Genomic DNA, 9,750 nt, shown 5'->3' on the forward strand with positions numbered 1-9,750 from the left:
TCAATTACTAGAACATGCTAATATTTCTGAATTACAGAAACATTGGAAGTATATTTGAAGTTACTCTTTTAATATGCATAGAACATAACCATAATTAGTGTTTTTGCCCAAAATACTAAATAACCAAATATGTGTTTTTTTAAATCACACAACTTTATGCATTCTCTTTTACTCTATTAAGATATATATTATGCTTCTTGTAAGAAGCCAGAGGTGACCTGCGAAGATGGTTCACTACTCACTTGACACAGAAAACCCTACAAAATCAGGCAAATCAAGAGGTACAAATATTCGTGTTCACTTTAAGAATACCCAGGAAACAGCTCAGGCAGTTTGCACCAAGGTATGCATACCTGAAAACCCACCAAGCATCCGAAAGATGTCACTTTAAAGAAGAGATGTGTGCTGTCCAGCAATATAATGGTAGAGTATGGAGGTGTGGCCAGGCTAAACAGTGGGGCTGGACTCAGGGTAGGTGGCCAAAAAAAGAGTGCTGAATTTTCGCTGCACATGCTGAAAAATGCAGAGAGTACGAGTGAACTTAAAGGTTTAAATGTAGATTCTCTAGTAATTGAACATATCCAGGTGAACAAGGAACCTATGATGCCCAAGGTTGGATTAATGCATACATGAACTCCCCCTGCCACATTGAGATGATCTTCATTTAAAAGGAGCAGATTGTTCCAAAGCCAGAAGAGGAGGTGGGCACAGAAGAAATACATCCCAGAAGAAACTGAAGAAACAAAAACTGATGGCACTGGAATAAATTCAGCGAAATAAATAAATAAATAAATAAATAAATGCAGATGAAAGTTTTAAAAAATGTATATTATTCTATTCTATGCCTACCCTGCTTGCTTTTGACATAACCAAAGTGCTAAAAGAAAGAGAAAAGGCAAAAGTTTGAAGAAGAGTGAGGAAGAGGGAAGGAGGGAAGGAAGGAACGATGGAAGGAAGTAAAGAAGCAAGCAAGCCAGGGGACAGATTCGATAAAGGTGACTATAATACCTTTTGTATCAATTTTTGTTAACAATATAAGCATTGCTAAGACTCTAGGGGGACACTTGTAAACTTAATAGGAACTTGTTCACCTTCTCTCAAACCAAATTTAAATAATTTATACTCAAGCCAGTTTTAAGTTAGGAACTCAAATAATAACAAAATATTACATCAGTGACACATTAAGTGATGGATCTTTTTTTACACTGTAATTACGCACTAGAGTTCATTAACTGACCATTTCCCTTCTTATCGTCCTAATTTCATCCTTTGCTTTTCACACCTGCTTTCATCCTTCTTCCATCCTTCCTCCTTCATTTCTGCACCTCTTACTCCCACATACACACTTTTAAAAAGTAGAACTGAATGCATTCTTTATGTTGAAATTTCCGAAGACATTCTATCACTTTTAAGGAATAGTTTCAAAACATCCTTGGGCATGTGTTTAGAAAGCCCAACTACCATCTCAATATCTTACTAATATATTCTTTTGAATATATATCCTGTATATGAAAATGACACAAATATGTAAAATTTATTGAGTTAGATAATTGTGTGTATACCTTTAGAAATACTTCACATACTCAGGATGTCTCTGCTTTACATTTTCTTTTCTTTCTTTCTTTCCTTTTTTCTTTTTTTTTGGGGGGGGGGTTTAGTTGAGTACTCCTAACTATGATGTTATAGCTTTCATAGTAGAAAAGATCTAAAATTTAATAAATCCTGGGACCTTAAATAACTTCAATAAATAAATTCGTTTATTATACTAAATTTAACAAGCTATTATAGTAATAGGATATCGGGATCCTTGCTTGCCATATCACTTCTTCAGTCATCCTTCCTGCATCCTTTATTTCCTTATATTCCCCCTCACTCCCACATATACACATTTTAAAAGTAGGTCCCACAAAATCTAGGAAATAAATAGGAATAATTTTAAGGTGTCTCACTTTTTTTTTCACCATAAAATGCTTACTTAGGTCCTGGAATAATGGCACTCTGATTATGAGCACTGCTCTCTCTTTTAGAGTACCTGGGTTCAATTACCAGCAGCCCCAGGGCAGCTTACAATGGTGGAGAACTCCAGGATCAAGATGTAAATTCAGTGACCCTCTCTAGCTGTGTTGGAATCTACACACATACAGTGCACCAAAAATATATGCAAGCCACAAACCCATACAAATAAAAATTTAAAATAAAAAGTTTGAAGACGACTTCAAATTTGAATACATTGTATTCTTGCTAATAAAAAGATCAGAAAAATCACAGGAAAAAAACAATGATTGACTGAAAAAGAACCCATTTCTCCTTGCCTTGAGGATGAAATAGACTTGAATATTTTTTGAGGTCCAAGCTGATTGTTTTCCTCGTCACAAATTTCCACCAATGAAATCCACAGTGAAATCTTAAAACATTAACAAAGTAAGTTAAAAGCTGAAACATGCTTCAGAAAAAAAAAACATAGTATTTGCTGTCATCAATATGACATTTTCAAGGTTATTTTTAAATTCAAGATCAGCCATCTAAAAATGAAACAAAACTGTGGTTTACATAAGCATAAAATTAAGATATAATTAATATAGTGATTGGAAGAATTTATCATTATATATTTGTAACATACATTTGTATAAGCTAACTTTAATACTTCAGTGTGTCCCTTTTAAATGTGATATCATTTACTGTAAGTGTGAAGTAATAAAGTGTATCACATTATGTATATAAATAATATACATTATATATACATAATTTAAATATGAAACATAGAAATTATATTTTATTTTCAGAGGAGTTAGCCTTCTATTTTTCCTTTTCTATGGATAGTTATATATCCTATAAAAACAGGTTTTCCTGACCTGATTTTCATTGGACTGCTTTCTCTACAAATAGCTCTGAACTAGTTACTTTCAGCAGTGAGCAGTGCCCAATAGACCTATAGGTGAAAGAAGTATTGAATATAGCACACATACATTTTGTAGGGAAAAAGCACTAGAGAAATACAGCTCGGTCATTATAGAAACTATGCTTTTATTTGCAGGTAAAGTGTAAGGAAATTTTTTTCTTCTCCAATTGCAGTGGGTAATAATGAATATTCTTTATGTGCAAAATACTTCAAATGTAGAAGGAAAGATGTGCAATTTTGCATGTAATAGTTCTGAAAATACCTTCTAAATATTTTTTGTTAGTCTCTTGAAGTTCTACCAGCTGGTTTTTCAATTACAGAACGCTGTAGAACAGATCATTCTGGGACAGATGAATTGCTGAAATTTTCAGTGGAGTGTGATCAAAGGCTGACAGAGGGCTTTACTGAGAAGATAAAGAAAGTAGAATGGGGTTGTGAAGTTTTATTTGACATTATTTCCTTATCTCCCAATGACTGAATAAAGCTTTGGAAAGTAAGCAATCTACTTTCCTCTGACCTTAAGGCCTGTAAGCCAGCTGCTTCAGTTCAATAGTTTGATATTCTGTTAAAAAAAAAAAAGAAGATGAACTAGGCAGAAAGAAGGCTGTTGCATTAGGCAAAGCATGTGTTTTTGCAGTGGATGAAACACATTATTTATGGAAATGTTCCTTTCACTACAAAATTGACATCTCACATACCATGTTTCTACTGAACAGTTATAAACATGATCAATATTAATTAACTAATACTAATCAATGAAACATTAGTTATATTATTTTGACACTATGTTGGTGCATATGTGTATATGAATTTCCTAAAGTAAATTACATATTACACAAAATTTTGTTTTTATTTAACTGTTACATAAACGTTTAGACATTGGAGATGATTTTACTAACAAATGTAAAAAGCACTTGGTCACCTACTGACTTCCTTCTCTCTTTCTGTGCATTCCCCAGAGGTAATTACAGGATTTATTCCTTTATGCACTGGATGCATCTAGTGTTTGAGATAAAATTCTTATCTCATCTCAATTAGTCTCCCTATTTTCACTGGGTTTAGCACACTCTCTAAAAATTACATATGTGCATTTATACATGTTCTTCTATATTGCTTCAGAGTGCTCTCTTCCATTGGCCTTTACACTATATTTACTCACTTCTCATGCCATTTCTTCTCAGTCTTCTTCCTCAATGTCATATGCTTCCTGAAATAATGTAGAATTACCTTGGTGGTCATTACCTTGTTTAATTATAAACTTGTACACATTCACTATTGCTGTAGGAGTAATAGTGTACTACCTATATTCTAGGAAGCATGAATGTTCAATCTGAACATTTTTCCATTTCTCAAAAAAGAAAATAAGTTACTTGTCCAGCATTTGGCTATCTTACGGAATCTATAATATCAGCAAAACTCAACATGATTTTATGCGATTACTTCCCCCGAACAATTTGCCAGTATCTCTTCTTTTTAAATTTTAATTTATTGTAGTTTATTCAGATTACATCTCAATTGTTATGCCCTTGCTTGTGTTTTCCCATTCCAATCCTCCCTCCCTATTCCACCTTCTTTCCCTCCCTTAGAACTCTAACAGAAGGAACCCTTCCTCTGTTTGCCCACTGGATCTCCCAACCATGGGGAAGTGATCAAATCGGGGGGGGGGGGGGAGGCACCAAAGTACATGTTAAAGCCAGTTCCACCTCCTACAACAACCATGGAGAATGAGCTGTCCATTTCCCACATCTGAAAGGGGGGGGGTTGGTTTACTCTCCTTGATTGGTGCAACAGTTTGTGTAGATACCCCTGGGTCCAGATCCGCAGGCTTTGATGGTCTCTTTGTGGGGCTCCTGAACCCTCTGGGTCCATCCATTCCCCCATTCATCCATATCACTTTCAGCGCTCTGCCAAGAGACCAGCAGCAAGCCCTAGCATCTGTGCTCTATATCAAAGTTTTATTCATTCATACATGACTCAAAAACGTGTTTACCTCACTGGTAACTTATTGTCTCTCACATCAAGTCACATATTTATTTCAGTATTAAAACATGAAACGTTTATTCCGACACCATCCTGTTACTTTCATTTAAAAATTCCTCATGATCATCAAATCATTTAAAAATATTTTATTAATTTATTCATATTACATCTAAATTATTAGCCCATCCCTTGTGTCCTCCCATTTCTCCCTCCCTCCCATTTTCCCCTTACTCCCCTCCCCTATGACTGTGACTGAGGGGGACCTCCTCCCCATGTATATGCTCATAGGGTATCAAGTCTCTTCTTGGCTGCATGCTATCCTTGCTCTGAGTGCCACCAGGCCTCCCCATCCAGGAGATGTGGTAAAATATGGGGCACCAGAGTTTGTGTGGAAGTCAGTCCCCACTCTCCACTCAATGGTGGAGAATGCCCTGTCCATTGGCTAGATCTGACTAGGGGTGCAAAGCTTACTGCACATGTTGTCCTTGGCTGGTCCCATAGTTTCCAAGAAAATGGTCACAAGAAGCAAGCTGGTGTAGCCATTCTAATATCTAATAAAATAGACTTTCAACCAAAATTAATCAAAAGGGATGAGGAAGGACACTTCATATTCATCAAAGGTAAAGTCAACCAAGAAGACATCACAAATTAATAGTGGAAGACTTCAACACCCCACTTTCACTGAATGATCGGTCTTTGAAATAGAAACTAAGCCGGGAAATAACTTCATTCTTACAGTTAAGGACAAGAAGTGAAGAGGGAAAGATGGAGTGAAGTAACATGGACAAGAAGACGAGATCTTTTAAGACAGAACTGGTGGCAGTTAACATTTATTTGACAATACTCACAGTTTAGATTTCTCCCTAGAGAAGGGAAATAATTATTACTGGAATTCTATTTATTTGTTGTTTTATAGAAATCATTATTTGGTGTAAATTCTGTTTTGTTTTGTTTGTAGATGCAGAAAAAAATGTAATGATTCATTACTTTAAGCCAATCGCAATCACAGGACACATTTCACAAATGTTAACCGAATGAACCAGGAATAAAGTGACAATCAAATTTCATTTTTATGCTTGAAATAAGAGAATCCTAATCAAATCATCTGACTGATTGGGAAACAGACAATAAGCACCTCACAGGCAGCTGTGAAATCTCATTTCCCTGGGGAGGAGTCAATTTCCAGCTAGCAGTGAACACATGTGCTCAGAACATACTTACATTTAACAATGATAGCATATCATTTACACAGTTACTATAGTTCACATGCTTTACATATCTCATTTTTTGATGTTTATAGCTATTATTAGTCTTTTTTATATAAATGTCAAAACAGCGAAATAGAGAATTGAGACAGTTTGCCTAGAAAATCACAACTATTAAGTATCAAGCAGCTTTAAGCTTAAATAAGAGTGATTTATGAACCCATGAATATGATTAGGATATTGTTTCAGTCTTAATGTAACCACATATAGTCAACTAAAGTTTTTAATTATTTCTCTGCAAGTTTGTTCAGTAAATTATAATATAGTTCACATTTTATATTAGGTGGACGGTGAAACCCAGGCACTGGTCCGTGAACAGTGATACCATAGTGTGACAAGCTACTTTTTTTTTAAATTCTGCATTCTCAGCTTCTGGGTACTCTTGAATGTAATATAGATAAGATTAACTTCTAAGTGGGCTAGATGTTGTCTATATACCCATGAAGATGGGTAGTTAGTCAAAATTCCATTACTTCAAAGCATATGTACACTCAATTGAACTTGACATAAATGTATATTTTAAAATACTTCTGAATGGAGTTTATTCATGAATCTGTTATTAAATTGTAATCATTTTGAGAACTTGAATTTCTGAGTTACTTTTCTATTAATATAAGTGTGTTTTACTAGTTTATCACATTTAATAAATTTTAAGATTAAAAAAAAATCTTGTGACTTTGAACTGATATCCATGACTCTGAACAGATGGACCTATTGTGAGCTCAAACTTAATTTTGTTTTGTGAGATTTTACTTTTTAATTAGTGATTATAATGAATAATTAAGTTGAATTGTAGTTTTAATTATCTTATTCTTATTTAATATGACTTTGGTGTGATAGCTGTTATATTTTTATGCCATTTATTATTCTTTGCAATGTATTTGTAGAATAATCAGAGGTCTTTGTAAATTTTACTGGAGAATGATCATGTAGTATTGTCATTCAAACAAACCTCATCTACCACTCAGTTTTTTCATTGATAATTATATAAACATTGATTTTGATATCATAAAACTTCAACATGATTAGCTATTGAGCTAGATCTCATTTGATGAGCAAAGTATTCTGTAAATATAATGGTTTTCTTTGTATCATTTCAGTGCAAATTAAATATTCCTTTTTATACCCTTCTGTGTTCTCGGTTTAGCTAGATTATTAACGTATAGGTTTTCTATATCAATTATAGCTTAATAGTTTTTACACATTTGAAATATATCTACCACCAATCAATCACATCTTTGAAGAATAAATGATGTTTATACCTTTTGTTTGTTTTATTGAGATTACATTATGTAGTTCAGGCAGGCAGAGAATTTGCATAATTGACCTTGAATACAAAGTGCTCAGGGTGCAAGTAAGTGTTATCAACACAGTGTGAAGAGATCAGGATACTGTGCTGTATATATTTGTACAACAAGCGTAGAACAAAAAAAAAATGTGTCAATGATATACATATAATGATCACCATAGTAAGTATTCTTTTTAATCATTGCAGTGTTTTAAATGGTTTACATTTATTAACTCATTAAATTGTTATAAAATAAGAGATAAGTAATGGTTTTATGGCTGGAGGCTTGGAGGATGCCTCCATTTAAAGAAACTGGAAAGCATCCATAGAAAACCACAATTAGACATAATGCAGAGATCCAAAGATCATAGCTATCCTAGTCCCAGTGCATATGTCAACTTTAAGACTGGTGCATCTTCATCTCAGTGAACACTATGTAAAAGAGGCTGAGGTGAATATAGGAGCCATAATACCAGGAAATCTGCAGTGAATATATCTTCTAAAATGGCTGCATAAACAAGACCTGGGAAATAGCAATATCAATGAACATGCTAACGTAGAAGGAGAGTTAACTTCATTGAGTCTAAAATCTTAACAAAGAGCTATTCACTGCTGGGATAGGCATTATTTGCCTCTACAAGGTGTAAATCCAACAATGGTTGTCCAATGCAGAATGCTCACTCTTGAAATCATATGACACCATCAACAAATTACCTCAGCATATTACATGTTAAGAGATGTAATATCATACTTTAGACTAGATACCTGTTTCTTTTTATCTATTATATGTTGTGTCAATTTGCTGCAATAGAGCCACTTACTCACATATGTCAGTAATTGCCTACTACTTCAATCTCCAGGATCTTGTTATGTTAAGTGATTATTTTCTCATCACTGGAGTAAAATCATATATTCCAATTATCAATTATTTTTTGATTTCATTTGTATATAACAACAATAATCTGTTAAGAACATGTCAATAAAATAAATTAAGTAACAGTTTAAACAAAAATAAAATTCAGACACAAATACAGCAAATAAATTTACTACACAAAATTCTATAGCAATGAAGATATTTCTTTAACAATGGATGGATGTTCCACTTAAAATTTTTGTGTGAATTATTTGAGTACAGCAAAAGAAATAATCCCATTGTGGATCATTGTAATAAAGTTTCAGCAGAGTTTACATGAGATTTTTGAATACATTAAGATTGTTTGTTGAACATATGAAATTTAGTGTAATATAAATTGAGTACAGAGTGTGCTGAAAACTCCAATTTTCTAAAGCTATTGTATTATGTAATAGAAGTAAAAAATAACTGTATAACAGCAACTGAGCACATGGGCTAGAAAACAGAGTGCTGGATATCAACATCCAGCTTGCTTAGAGGAATGAATCCTGTCAGGTCGGATCCAGTGTCAGTGTCCAGTTCTTTTGTTCTGAAAACATAAATTTTCACAAGTTAACTCCTAGCAACACCTAGCCTGCCTCAATGAAGAAGATGAGCATCAAAAAGCCTCTTTATGGAGTTGGCTTCAAATGTGGCAAACCAGCCACTGGGCAAAATGTCCTCATTTCTGCCACAGACAGAATTCTCCCCAAAACTGGACATGTTAAGATGAAGGCAGAGTCAAAGGTCCAACTCTGTCAAGACAGGGTAAGCATGTCCTCAATAGTTCCTGCCTCGCAAATTTGTCTGTCAGATATATTGGGACAGAAGGTTGAAGATGATGCTCCAACATTACAAAGAGTGTTGGATGACTGTTCAGGCAGTAAACTGTCTCAATCATTTTTTCATTTTGGAAGCTGCTAACTTGCACTCCGGGTTCACTCAGATATTTATGTTTTATTCTTTCTCAAGTCTCTGATGTGTTTGAAGACCAGATAGTTTAGTCTTTCAATCAAGCTTAGTAGGTTAGGGGTTAAGATGTTTTTAGGTCAAGATAGATGTTTTAAGTTAATAGAGATGAGATATGGTAGACATTCGTCTCCATTCAGAAATTTAGACCTAACAGGTTAGGAAAGATGTTTACTTCAAGTTTGCCAAATACAAATAGCCAAATCACTTTGAATGTAACATTTATATAATTCCTGCTTGTCTCATTGTTCTTCCTGCTATATGTAGTTTATTACACTCGTGTAATAATATAAATGCATATTTTAAAAGGGAAACATAATAAATGTTTCAAAGAAAAGTAACTGGATAAATGAGATGAAGATTTACAGGTAATAGGATCAGTGATACGATTAAGTGCTGATATCATAAACTTAGAGATCGAGACAGAGAACATAGGTGTTAAAATGGCATATTTATG

At 34.0% G+C, this 9,750-nt stretch overlaps 1 pseudogene across 1 annotated transcript; it reads left to right on the forward strand.

Moving 5' to 3' along the window:
• Positions 1-226: 226 nt before the first annotated feature.
• LOC311589093 (large ribosomal subunit protein uL22-like) lies at positions 227-766 on the forward strand (annotated as a pseudogene). Its single transcript has one exon. The product of its transcript is annotated as a large ribosomal subunit protein uL22-like (transcript).
• The last annotated feature ends 8,984 nt before the right edge of the window (positions 767-9,750 follow it).

This window comes from Acomys minous, assembly GCF_964271855.1.
Source record: "Acomys minous genome assembly, chromosome: 18".
Taxonomy (NCBI): Eukaryota; Metazoa; Chordata; class Mammalia; order Rodentia; family Muridae; genus Acomys; species Acomys minous.